The 13,817-nt window shown below is 48.0% G+C and overlaps 1 protein-coding gene across 1 annotated transcript in view; it reads left to right on the forward strand.

The window, feature by feature from the left end:
- TBC1D22A (TBC1 domain family member 22A) overlaps positions 1-13,817 on the forward strand; it is a 407,894-nt gene that overhangs the window by 106,138 nt on the left and 287,939 nt on the right. The window lies entirely within an intron of this gene.

The following is a 13,817-nucleotide window of genomic DNA, read 5'->3' on the forward strand; positions in this document are numbered from 1 at the left end:
AGGTTATTTCAGCTCTGAAGAATCAGTGACAGGGAAAAATATGCTTGACTAAGGCTCTTTTTTTTTCTTTTCTTTAAAAAAATATTAGTAATAATGGTAAGGGGAAAAAGTGATGCTAGAAGTGGTTTCTGTGATGGAGGGTGGGATTCTGGCTTCTTAGCTTCTAGTAGTGACCTGCCTGGCTTGGAAACTTCCACGGAAAGTTCGATGGGTGGGTCTGAACAATGATTGTTGCTCGTTCCCATGTACTTACCCCAGGGGTAAATAGTGCTAGTGCGCTTGGCCCTGCTGCAAAGCTTATAAGAATGTATACATAGCTTTCCACTCTCCTATTGTTGTTATTTTTGTAGCTAAGTCAATAGGGAGCTCTAAGCATTAACTCTAAATTGGATTTGACTTTCAGTATTTAAAAGACTTCCCTGCTAATGAGTCTTAATAAATTTGCAGCTTAGTATCTCGTAATCCTGAATGCAGATGCAGCCCCCAAACAGTGAATATTTATTGATTAAATATTCTCTAGCAATTAAAGCTAGACCTGCTGAAATGGTTTATAATTTTTTTGTATGGTGGTTTTAATTTTAAGCATTTATATCCCGAGTTCCAAATGTCCTTTTAAGAGAGGTTATAAGCCTTTCAGATTGAATGGTGGTGGAAAGTCTCATTGAAAATTGAAGGCTTTTTTAATGCAACTTTGTATTTATTCAGGGACTGTGTTATATCTGGGTGGGAAGTCTTGGGTGAATTATTTGGTCTCATCCTTTCGGTCTCATTTCTCAGTGTCTGTAGGTCAGGGAGTGGGCTCCCAGCATGAGCTCTGCATAGTGATTGTCTTGGCAAGCAGGTGACTTGGATCCAGTGAACACAGAAGCAGAGTGTAGGCTTCACTTTGTTTGACCTACAGTAGGGGGGTGGTGGTGGTGGGTAGTTTCTGTAACCAGGAAGGTTGCAATGTCACAAAAGGTTCACATCCTCTTTCACTTAATTATGCATTATGAGGTCCTTCCTCAGAGACAGAAGAATCAGACACTGGTTTCACGATCAGGGTGTTGGGCTTGGTCAGGAATACAGCAGTGCACCTGTGGGGGGGGGCATATCTGTGAGGTGTACAGGATGCAGGTGGGAACTGAGAACCAGAGTAGTGCAGCAGAGGGGGTCCAGAGTAAGTGGGAGGGGGGCAGCTTCCTGGGAGGAATTTATTCCCAGCTCTGCAGACAAGAGGAGGCAGGGACAGAGGTGAGCATGGATTGTGACTGAGCAAAATCACCTTATCTTGGAAGGAGCTTGAAAGAATCATGTTGAAATGAGCCAGAAAGAGGATGAATACGAACTAATCTCAATTATAGATAGAAGTTGAGAAATAACAGAAAAGGCAAACGCAAAGTAGAACTTAGACGGGATTTGGCGTATTGCACCAAAGTCAAGGACTCTGGGGTGGGCAGGGTTGGGGGTGTGTGTGGAGCTTTCACATCCTGGTGCAGGATGGTGGAGGAGGACCAAGGCTGTGGGTGAGAGTATTTTGCAGAAAAAAGAAATTTTACACACGTCCCAACAATTGTATTTACTGTAAACCATTAATCCTCCCCCCCTAAAAATAGCCTGTCCTTCCAAAGGGGAGGAGAGAAGGGGGAGGGTGGCAGGAACCAGAGTGGTGCTTATGTAGCCTTGTCAAGGGCAGAGTGATTCTGTTGCACCTCAGAGGATGTATCATACTCCTTGGATGGGGGTAATAAGCAAGTCCTGTGACTGGGGGGGGGGCACAGCAGAGGCCCCTGCTGAGGTGAACTGGCCTTCCAGGAACCAACAGGCTGACCACTTGAGTGAGGGAGGACAAGGACAGTTAGGGGTCACTGAGGACCCGGCTAAGGCCAGGCATTCAGGGACCACCAAGTGTATTGTAGGAACTTTGGTTCTGAAGAACTGGAGTGGGGCAGGGGGCGGGTGAGGAACCTTAGTTTCTGGGAAAGTAAAGTCAGGGGCTTCTTGGACAGTCCCTTAGCCAGGTTATTCATCTACTAACAAACATTTAACGAGCACTTTCTTTGTTTACTGCTGGGTAAGATCGGGGAAATGGAAACGACCAAATTTCTATCCCTCATGGGACCTGCAGAAGAGAGGGGAGAGAGCTTGCCTTTCTCTGTCCCCCTCCCCAGGACACTACATAGAGGACCCCTTTTTCTCCAGGTTCTGAACCTCTGGACACTGCTCACCTGTGTCTCTTCCTTTGCTGTTCTGCTTGTTCGATGTGTATCTGTTGAGTGCCTGCCGTGTCCCAGACACATGCATGCCCGAGGTCCTGTGGTGCCTGGGTGGATGGCTGGATTGCAGAGCAGTTCCTGAGCGGCATCTGGCCCGAGGGGGAGAGGAGCAGTGCTGGGTGTGGAGAAGTTGGCTCTCAGTGCCACCAGGACAAAGGAAACTGCTAGGGGTGGTGGCGGGGGCTGGGGTGAGGTTAAGGCTGCAAGTGTGAGCAGTGGGGCCTAGGAGCTGGATTAGGAAGGCAGAGTTGGTGCTTGGTAGCTGTGCTGACTCCACTGTTGCTGTGCTTGGGACCCTGCACTGGTGGGCAGTGACATCCCTTCAGTCTTTGGTGACTCTCAGAGATAAATCCCTGCTCCCTCAGTCTGAGTGGTGTGGGCTGTGGCATTAAGGCCAGGCTCTGAGCGTCCAGGCAGGGGCCCTGCAGGGCTGAGTGCTACTTCTGAAGCTTTAGCATGGACAGGTGGAGGCAGGGCAGAATTGTGGGGGCCATTGTCTTTTGGCTCCTACCCCTCTTGTCAGCCACACAGGATACCCCCTGCAAGTGAAGGCATAGGAAGGAAGCACAGTGCAGGCTACACACTGCACACCCCTGGCTCAGAAAGCCTTTCTCATGTAAATGGCTTCGCCAGGCCCTTTGTGCATGGTGGGATACAGGGTGTCCTGGAGACTTTGAAAGAAAACCCAGTGGGCACTTCAAGGGTATGGGGAGTGCACAGGAGAGGTTTCTGTAGTCAAAGCTGCTTCTTGGGGCCAGGCGGTGGCACACCTGGTTAAGTGCGCTCATTACAGTGTGCAAGGACCCAGGTTCAAGCTCCTGGCCCCCACCTGCAGGGGAAAGCTTCTCTACCCTCCCAATTTCTATCTCTATCCAATAATAAATAAGTTAAAAAAGTGTTCTACCTTTATTTTACCTTTAAGAAAAAAAGCTGCCTCTTGATGCTTCTCTGAACCTAAGCATTTCAGCCTTCAGCCTCATTTCATTTCCCTTCCTTCCTTCCTTCCTTTTTTTTTTTTTTTTTTTTTTTTTACACTATGGTGGTGCAGGAAATTGAACTTGGGACTTAGAAGCCTCAGGATTGAGAGTCTTTTTGCATAACCATTATGCTATCTACTCTTGCCCTCATTTCATTTTCTAGTCATCTGGGTCTGCCAGGGTCATGGTTTTGGGGTGGACCAAGCCCCAGGATCTGTACTGATTCCAGTGAGGTCTCCTAGCTCTCACCCTGGGTGGACACAGCGGCTTCAGACTGCCATCCTGACCTGTGGACTCCCATTCCTCATTCCCTCTATTCTTTCAGTCCCTGTCTAAAGAGCTTGGGTGCTACTGTTACCTGGATTTCTAAGGGGTTCTCTGTGTGTCCAGGGCTGGTGGCCCCAGCTGCAGGTCAGCTTGCAGTGATAGATCACTGCAGGCAGCAGAAACCCGAGAAGTAACCTGCTCAGCTCACCCACAGTGTGCTGTCCCAGAGGGCAGCTTAGTGGAGCAGAGTGTGTGGTTGGTCCCGGTTCCTTCTCCTTCCAGGATGAAAAGCTTAAGAGGAGCGCAGGTTAACTCACTCACTGGAGCTCATTTCTTGCTATGTGTGAAGCCCTGGGTCCACCCCCAGGTATCACGAGGCAGCCCTGACAGTACCAGGTGGTGATGGGAGCTCCATGAACAGGAGAGCAGTGCAGTGCCACATCACCTTCCTCCCCCCCACCCAGCAGTGACAACAGCAGAAACTGAAAAGGAGCTTAAGAGCTGAAGCCAGGAGAGTGAAGAACCACGTGTCCAGTTTAAAAGGATAGCCCTGTTAACCCCTAATAAAGTGGAAAAACATTAACTCTCCCCCCACAAAAAAAAATCAATATTAATTGCTGGCTTGGCCCGGGAGGTGGCACTGTGGTGGAGCTCTGCGATTTGTAAGTATGAAGATCTAGGTTTAGTCTCTGGCACTGCATATGCCAGAGCTCTGCTCTGACACTTCTTTTCCTCCTTTCTATTTCATGGAAAATAGAAGTTCTGGCAATTAAAAGGAAGAAAGAAAGGCAAAGCAAACTAAACTTGGATCTGAATCTGCTTTAAGACCTGTCAAACAAAGGACTGTTTTCTCCTGTGTGCCCAGGATTTGTCATTAGTGTGATCCCAGGGGCTCCCTGAAGAGCGTTATTCTTAATGGATGAACAGGAAACGCTCCTTTAATGAAGACAGACGAGAAACTTGGCACTTGTCACTTATGGGGAACTAACATAGACTCTGGTCTAGGACATGCCATTAAACCACCATTACTGCTGGTTTACATTTAAATTCCACAAAGGTCTGGCAGTTGCTTTAAAAAACTTAACACTGGGGAAAACCATACTTTTGGCTTTTTCCAAGTAGTGATTTTAGAAACATTGAACAAAGCTAATTAGACACTGAGTATTTGCATTAGCGAACGAGATGGGTAAAAATGGTCAGCGAAGTGACTCTGTCACCCTCTCTTCTTGGCACGCGGTCAGGTAGGTCTGTCTGCATGTGGACACAGCAGGAAGGAGCCTTGATGTTTGTGTCAGAGGGACAATCTCCATATAAGTATATGCATATGCATTGTTTTACATTTATGATTAGTGTTTTTATAGCATGCTAATACAGCAATTAAGTTTTCTGTAGTTCTGTCATTTAAAATTCATTGCATACTTGAATATCTTTCATTTGCATAATTTCCAGTCTTGCTTAATTATCTAAAGGCCTCAACATGCCTGTGTGTATTTTCCTTTCGGAACAGGAGTGTCGGGAATCTGCATGTTTTTTATTTTTCATTTTTTAAATTGCCAGTGTCCCCATTCTGACACATTTGCCTTTTAGCATTTTGGTTCCAAGAAGTGAAGTGAGAATTGGTGGAGGTGGGGGGCGGGGTGTACTCCAGGGAGCTGCTGCGGGTCCACCAGGGTTCTGTCCACAGCTGCCCAGACTCTGTCCCTGTGGCCCTACTCCCCAGCTGCCCCTCGAGTCTCTATGCTCCTCTTTGGCCTGGCTGTCTCAGGCCCTGCCCGGTGCAGCTGGGGCCCCTGCTGCAGCTGCATCACCTTTCCCTCCCCACCCGCATCTTCTTCATCCCATAAGCGCAGCCAGGCCAATTCCAGAGCACTATGCTTCCCACAACTTACTTTCACAGGCATTTTGGACACCTTTCTCCTTGCACCCTCTCAGCCGTGACCCTCCTTGGGGTGTGTTGGTGTCACAGCACATCAAGCACACATCATTCATTCATTCATTCATTCAACAGATATTTATTGAGCATCCACTGGCTGCCACACGGTGGCTTAAAGCTCTTGGGGGGCACCTGTGAAGCACAAGGACAATGGCCCCATCTTAGCAGAGCTTGCACTCCAGTTTGAGGAGGCAAAGCAAACTTGCTAAGTAGTTTGAGAGCACTTTGACAGTGACAGTGGAGCAAGGCAGAAGGATTTTGAGGCCTGGGTAGGGGAGTTGTTAGAGAAACACATTCATTCCCCTTTTGTTTGTGTGTGAGAAATTCATTTATTTAATCCACCACTCCTGGTGGCCATTTTTTTTTCTTTTTTAGCAATTTTTTAATTTTGATTTTGATTTTACAAAATTACATGTCAACAGGGGTTTAAATCCATACTATTCCCACCACCAGAGTTCTGAATCTTCAGTCTCCCCACTACAAGCCACCACAGTTCCCCCAAGGTTGTAGATAGCAACCATCATCTCTACAACGATCTGTCCACATTTATACACACATTATTGCTTCCCCCTTCCTGACCCAATCCTCTCTTCTCCTCCAAGCCACTCATGAAAACATTACTACCTCTCTATGTCCCTCTCCTTTTCCTCCTCTCTCCCTAGATGCTGATGGAGCTGGAGTTCAAAGCCCTCTTATCTTCTTCCTCCTATCACTTCTTTCCCTGTGGGAGTATGGATCAAGGTTGTTTTGGGGGTGCAGAAGGCAGGAGTTCTGGCTTCTAATGTAACTGCTTCTCTGCTCGACATGGGCATTGACAGGTAGATCCGTACCCCCAGCCTGTTTCTGTCTTTCCTGTGGGCCAGAGCTCAGGAGAGGTGAGGTTCCAGGACACACTGGTGAGGCTGTCTGCCAAGAGAAGTCAGGATAGAATCATGGTAGCATTTGTAACTTGGTGTCTGGAGGGTAGCAGGACAAAAGTTAAGACAAAGTGGTTAATAAACAGGAACCAAAAAGTATATGAATGGAGCAGATGAGATTAGGGATCTTAGGGTAGAAGAAAGCTAGGAAGTCCATTCTAGGCCTATTCTTGGGAGCCTGTGTAACCTCTAATTAATTCCCTGTTGGTCTGAGCTTGCAGCTCATGGTCATAGCTGGGAACAGTGCAGACTGCCTTTATTTCAGGACCAGTTTTCCTTGAGTGGCAGGGCAGGATACTCCAGCCTTCCTTCAGAGACTGGGAATATCCCTACCGTCACTGCTTTATGGTGAGGACAAGGTCTTGGGAGGGGCCACAAGATGCTGTTCTTGATGAAATGACCAGTGGTGGTGTAGAGAGGGATCCATTAGAGGTCTAGGCCCATCATATTTGTGTGGGAATCCAAGGATTCCCTAACTAGGGCCCTAGGTGATGAAGTTATGTGATATTGACCAAAAGGGCCACTATTAAATGAGTGGCCATTTTTTCCTTTTCTTCATTTTAGTTAATATTTAGCTATGACAGAGAGAGAGAAATTGAGAGAAGAGGGGGAGAGAGGGAGAGAGAAAGAGAGACCCCTACAGGCCGACTTCACTACTCATGAAGTGCCCCCCACCTGCAGATAGGGAGCGGGGGCTTGAAACCAGTTCCTTCTACGTGGTAGCATGTGCTTAACCGGCTGCACCACTGCCTGGGCCCTGTGTGAGAAAGATGTGTAGACTCCAGCACCATGTGTGCCACTGGGCGCAGAGCACACCGGGTGCCCACCCCCTAACCCCCAGTCACAAGGGACTGACTAAACTGTCTGTAGATGAAGAGTGGGGGCACAGGGACACTTGGTCCCCAGTGGTACAGAGGAAGGGAGAGACTGAGAAGGTACTGTGGTTGTGAAAAGGCTGCCTTGGCACCTGAGGCCTTTGAGCAACAGAAAAAGAGCAGAAGGCAGCCCTGGCCAGAGTGAGAGCAGGGCCTAGGCTGCTGGGAGGGGGAGGGGACAGAGAGTTCCTGTTTCTGTTTCTGCAATCTCTGTTGCAGCCTCTCAGCCCTGCCCTGGGGGCACAAGAGAAGCCTGGAAGGCCTGAGGCACTGGACTTGATCTGGGGGTGCTAGCTGGAAGTCCCCAGTGCCTGGTCTAGATTAGTGAAGGCCATGCAGAGGGGGAGCAGGAAAGTGCCCAGAGAGGCCCCAGAGGGGGCGACTGAGGGGACAGTATCTGTCCCTCAGGGAGAGGGGAGGAAGCCTTCCAGGTAGGGCCTGCAAGTTCTATGGGAACATGATCAGGAGTCACTGGAGGTTCTAGGAGGTGGGTTGTTCACAGGGCCTGGTCTTGTGTTTCCATGGATTCTGTGACTGCTGAGTAGAGGAAACCCTGGGGGTGGGCTGGGATAGTCCCACCAGACTGAGTCCACCATCTGCCAACTCTGGTTCAGTGTCTCTGCAGCCACTGCCCACTCAGATGCCCTTGGGGCTCATCTGCTCTGTGCTGAGTGTGTGTGATTGTGACTCCACAGGACTGTGTTGGGAAATTGTGAGGAGCCTCACAAAGCACCATGCATTTTTCTGCCTCCAGGAGCCTGGCATTCCTTAAAACATTAAGCCAGCTCCCCCTGCTCCACCCTGCATTCCTGATACTATGGCCTATCTACATAATCATTGTTTTGCCTGAAAGATCCCCACCCATTCCATTCCTTTGATCTATCTTCTTTATACCCTCAAGACCCTCCCTGCCTGCAGGATATTATTAATCCTACCAGTTAAAACCTTTGCAACAGTTGCTAAGGAAGTTCCTACCTTTCAAGCCACCTTTTGCCTTTCTCCACCCCTTTCCTAGCCATTTCCATTTCCAGCTTGCCACTTACGGATCTGCCCTTTAAAAGCCTTGGCTCTCTGATCAATAAAGAATTGCATTGCCTCGCTGCCACGTGTTTGGTTCCTGAGTCATCTCCCTCGAGTTGCTGAGTGAGTAGCAGCCCAGGCTGGCTCCGGTTGAGTTCTCTCCAACTCAGAGAGTATGCGCCCGGGAAGAGGCACCCCAACACTAGCCCGGCAGGACTGGGGCAATTTCCCATGTTGCCATGACTTATAGTTAAATGGCTGAAGGTGAGATGTGTGGGAGTCTTAGGTAAGGAGGCTCCCAGTCGCATGGACCAGGCTTCATCTTAAAAAAAAATTTTTTTATCTTTATTTATTGGATAGAGATAGCCAGAAATCAAGAGGGAAGGGGATGATAGAGAGGGAGAGAGACAGAGAGACACCTGTAGCACTGCTTCACCACCCTCAAAGCTTCCCCTCTGCAGGTGGGACTGGGGACTCAAACCTGGTGCTTGTGCATTGTAATACGTGTGCTCAACCAGGTGTGCCACCACCTGGCCCCACCAGTCTTCATCTTTCCTTTGTCACCAGGTTCATGTGACCCTGGCACATCAGCTAACTTCCCTAGCATGTTCTCCTCCTCTTGACAGGCAATTGATCAGGTGGACTTTATAGGAATAATGGCAGCTCTGCATGGAGCTCAGTGCCTGGCAGAGAACTGCCCTTGCTCTGTTAGCCAGCCTGTGGTTATGTCCATTTTGGGATAAAGAGAGAGAAGTGAACTCATCTAATTATTGTTCAAAAAGACAAGAGAGACACGGCTATGGCTAAAGATACAAAAACACGGGTCCAGGCAGTGGAGCACCCGACTGAATACACATCTTACTGTTTGCAAGGACCCAGGTTCAAGCCTTACCTCAGTCTTTAACCTGCAGGGGTGAAGCTTCACAAGCACTGAAGCAGTGCTGCAAGTCTCTCTCTCTCTTCCTCTCTCTCTCTCCACCTCCCCTCTCAGTTTCTTTCTGTACTATCAAAAAAAAAAAAAAAAACAAGGTGGGGGGAATGGCTTTCAGGAGCAGTGGATTCATTGTGCAGGCATGGAGCCCCAACAATAACCCTGTTGGCAATTTAAGAAAAAGTACAAAGACAGGTCTGGGGAGTTATGAGATAGTTTACTTGGTAGTGTGAGTATCTTGCCAGGTGTCTGACCCAGGTTTGAGCTCCAGCACCACATGGGTCTCTTGGGAAAGCTCTGATTTTATGGTGTATTTTCTCTTCTCTATCTCAAGCTGCATGAAAAAGTTGACCCTGAAGCAGTCAAATTGCAGGTAGATTGTGTCTGACTTGATGAAGACACATCTTTCACCTGGGTTCACCCTGCCCCTGCTGTGGTCTTAGGTTCTTTCTCCCTTCCAGGCAGGGCCTGGCTGGGCACCCAACAGAACGAGGGCTGTGTGTTGGGTCACCCACTGGTATACATTCCACATAGGTGCAGATCCAAGGGCATGCGCTGCTGGGGGCTTCACATAGGCGACACTCAGGGGGCTCTTCAGTCACCCTTAGGGGCTCTTCCTAGTTCTGCTGTTGTTATTGTGTGAAGTGCTTTGTGCTTTGGGGCACTCACATCCTCTTATTTGACTAGAAGGAGGGGTGCAGGGGAGCAGTGGCCACACCTCTGCTCAGTGTGGGGGGGTGCTGCCCAGTCCTGTGTGCACTCTGTGGGTGTGCTTGGCTGGGGTGTGTGGTCCCCTCCCCACTCTGCTCTGTGGTGCATGGGGGCGGGTCCGGGTAGGTGCTCCTCCTGGAGGGCCTCTCGTCGCTATGGAGTGGAGGTGGTGACACCAGCCATAGCTGTCAGGATGTGAATTCCTCTACCTCCTGGTGGTGCTGGTTGGCACTGAGGCATCGGAAAATATCCTGTATCCCTCTGAACTATCAAGTCACTAGCAGAAATTTCACCTCGGGGGGAAAAAAAAATCAGACATTGCTCACTGCCACCTGCTTTAGAATTCTGGCCGGAGTCGGTTGGTAGCGCAGTGGGGCGCACGTGGCGAGAAGCGCAAGGACTGGCATAAGGATCCTGGTTCGAGCCCCCGGCTCCCCACCAGCAGGGAAGTCGCTTCACAGGTGGTGAAGCAGGTCTGCAAGTGTCTTTCTCTCCCCTTCTCTGTCTTCCCTTCCTCTCTCCATTTCTCTCTGTCCTATCCAACAGCGACAACATCAGTAACAACAATGATAATAACCACAACAATGATAAAACAACAAGGGCAACAAGAGAGAATAAATAAATTAAAAAATAAAAAAAAAAGAATTCTGGCCAACTAGAGGTAGGGTGTACAGAACCAAGGGAAAGATTAACCACAGGGACATATCAGTGTAAACACACAACCCGGGAGGCCAACAACCCAAACCCCAAGTGTCTGCTAACGAGACTGGATCTGCACACAGACATCTCGATACTCAACAGTGAAAATAAACTGTTGCCACGTGTCACACCACAAGTGAACTTTTCAGACGCGACCAAGTGAAAGCAGCCAGACAGAAAGAATTGATCCCATCTGTACAGCGGCTCAGAAATAGGCAGAATCCATGTTGCTGTGAGGGTGGCAGTTACCTCTGAGGAGGAAGTGACGTGTGCAGTTGGTAAGAAGGCACACACACTTTTCCAGTGCCGTGCGCACACACATGGGTATTTTAGTACATGCTTATTGAGAAGGAGTTTAAATGGTGTGGTGCAAATGAGTCCAACCTTTCCTGAGAGTGTCAGAGAGTAGCGGCTAATGAAATTACCTGCAGGAGAACAGAGGGCACTGCTTAAGGCGTGACTGGACTCAGGCTGACTTGATAGCAAGGCCTGGCGGCTGAGCAGATCACGCCCTGAAGTCGGCGTGTGGTCTCCCTCCTGGTCACAGGATGGCTGCTGCAGGTTCAGTCTGTGTACCTTCTTATTTTATTTTACTTTATTTTATTTTTAGATATCTTTTTAACCTGTTATTAATAGTCCGTTACAAGCTTGTAAAATTACAGTGTATAGTTTCACACCATAGCCACCACCAAAGGTCTGTGTCCCCACCCTCCCACCTCCCAGAGAGAACCACCAGAGTTCTCACAAGTCTTACAGTTTGCTTGCTGCTGCTGCTGCTTTTTCTCTTGGCAAGTTCACGTAAATCAGATCTCGAGATTCCACATATGAGTGAAACCATCCTGTAGTTGTCTCTCATCTCTTTACTTCCTTTGCTAAGTATAATCACCCCCAGTTCCATCCATTTTGTCCCCAAGGACACAATATCCCTTTTATTTTATTTTTTTTTATTGCAGAGAAGTATTCCATGGAATACTTATCCCATACTTTCTTTAGCTAGACATCTGATGGTGGGCTTTTAGATTGCTTCCACTCTTTGGCTATTGTGAGTAATGTAGCTATGAACGCGGGGGTGCATACATCCCTTCTAATGATCGATTGAGTGTCCACTGGATAAATGCCCAAGAGTGTATACACTTTTCTTCTTCATTCACTTGCAGTAGCAAAGAGAAGCCCTGGGTCTGACTTTCATGCCTGCATTGGTCCCCTCCCCGACCTCTGAGCCTGTTCGTCACGGTGGCCACGGAATGACAGGACTGTTTAACTTGGCCTATCAAGACCTTTCTGGAGGACAGGCTTTCCTTACTTTCAGGGAAGAGCAGGGAGGCAGGGCCCGCAGGCATCATCCAGAATGTAAAGATGCAAAGATATTTAGCACTGAGCACTGTGAGGTCTGCTACAGATATGGATATTATTATTGCCACAGGGTTATTGGTGGGCTCCCTGCCTGTTCTACAAATCTGCCACTTCCCATAGTCATTCCTCTCTCTCTTTTCTTTTCTTTTCTTTTTTTCTTTTCATCCCATCTCTTCCCCTTTTCCCCTTCCTTTCTTCCTTTCTTTCTTTCTTTCTTTCTTTCTTTCTTTCTTTCTTTCTTTCTTTCTTTCTTTTTTTCTTTCCTCCAGGGTTATTGCTGGGGCTTGATGCATGCACTATGAATCCACTGCTCCTGGAGGCCATTTTTTCCCATTTTGTTGCACTTGTTGTTGTTATTGTTACCATTACTGTTATTGCTATTGGATAAGACAGAGAGAAATCAAGAGAGGAAGGGAAGACGGGGAGAGAAAGATAGACACCTGTAGACCTGCTTCACCACTGGCTCGAACCAGGATCCTTGTGCTGGTCCTTGTGCTTTGTGCCATGTGCACTTAACCCACTGTGTTACCTCCTGGCCCCCTCTTTTTTATTTATTTATTTTTTATAGAGACAGAGAATAATTGAGAGGGAGAAGGGGTATAGAGAGGGAGAGAGCAAAGAGAGACACCTGTAGCAGTGCTACACCACTTGTAAAGCATGCCCCAGCTGCAGATGAAGGCGGGGCTTGAACATGGCAAGCATGCTCTCTTTACTGACCCCCTGGAAGCACTTCTACAGGGTAGCAGCATTGCATGAAATCATTCGTTCACTCGGTTGCTCATGACCTAGTTCACTTACCAGCATGTCTGCCACTGACCTGTGCAGTGATGCTTTTACTGTGAGGGAGCTTTGTGTGATGGTCAGCTCCACTCGAGAATGAGCTCAGACATCACTGAAGAAGCAACCACTGGAGACATAGTTGAGAGGAGGGGCCAGGGCTGGTGAAAGCTTCAACAAAAATAGGGAGATGTATTTGGAGGTACTCAGCCTTAGAACATAGGACTTCACTGCCTGACACCCCATGTTTAATCCCTGACACCACATATGAATAGTGTTCTGGTGTCTGTCTGTTTTTCTCTCTTAAAATATATTTATTAATTTTATTATTAATATCATTTTCTTCTTTTTCTACTTTATGGGGGATTAATGGTTTATAGTCATCAGTAAAATATGGTAGTTGGTACATATGTAACTTTTCTTAGTTTTCCACATAACACTCCAACCCCCCACCTAGGTCCTCCATCAGCATGTTCCAGGACCTAGGACCCCCCCCCCCAGAGTCCTTTACTTTGGTGCAATACACCAGATTTTATTTATTTATTTTTTTATTTCCTGCAAGGGCTTTGCTGGGGCTTTTAGCCTGAAAGATTCCTCTGTTTTTTCCAGACAGAGGATGAGACAAAGGGAAAGAGTGATAGAGAAAGGAGAGATACAGGTAGGGGAGATTGCATAATGGTTACACAGAGACTCTCATGCCTAAAGCTGTAACATGCCAGGTTCAGTTCCCTGCGTCACTATAAGCCAGTGCTCTGATGAGGGTGTGTAGAGAAAATGAATGACAGTATGAACAGCAGGGCTCCATCACCCTTTTGCACGGTCCTCCCATGAGTTGTTCAGGGCTTGAATCCAGGTCCTTGAACTTGGTGAAGTGTGCAGGCTGCTGGGTGAGCAGCCTCTCAAACTGGACACCTCTAGTGGAAAGCACAAGGGCTAGTCATTCCTATAGAAGACACAAGAACTGTGAAGTCGGACAGAAAGACTGTAAAACTGGACTTCATGAAGCTGTCAAACTTGCGTTGCTTGAGACATGACAAGGGAGCCTACAGATAAGAACTGTGTTCACAATGCATATAGGTGACGGAGTAACGAGAATGTCCAC

This window comes from Erinaceus europaeus, chromosome 4 (assembly GCF_950295315.1).
Source record: "Erinaceus europaeus chromosome 4, mEriEur2.1, whole genome shotgun sequence".
Lineage (NCBI taxonomy): Eukaryota > Metazoa > Chordata > Mammalia > Eulipotyphla > Erinaceidae > Erinaceus > Erinaceus europaeus.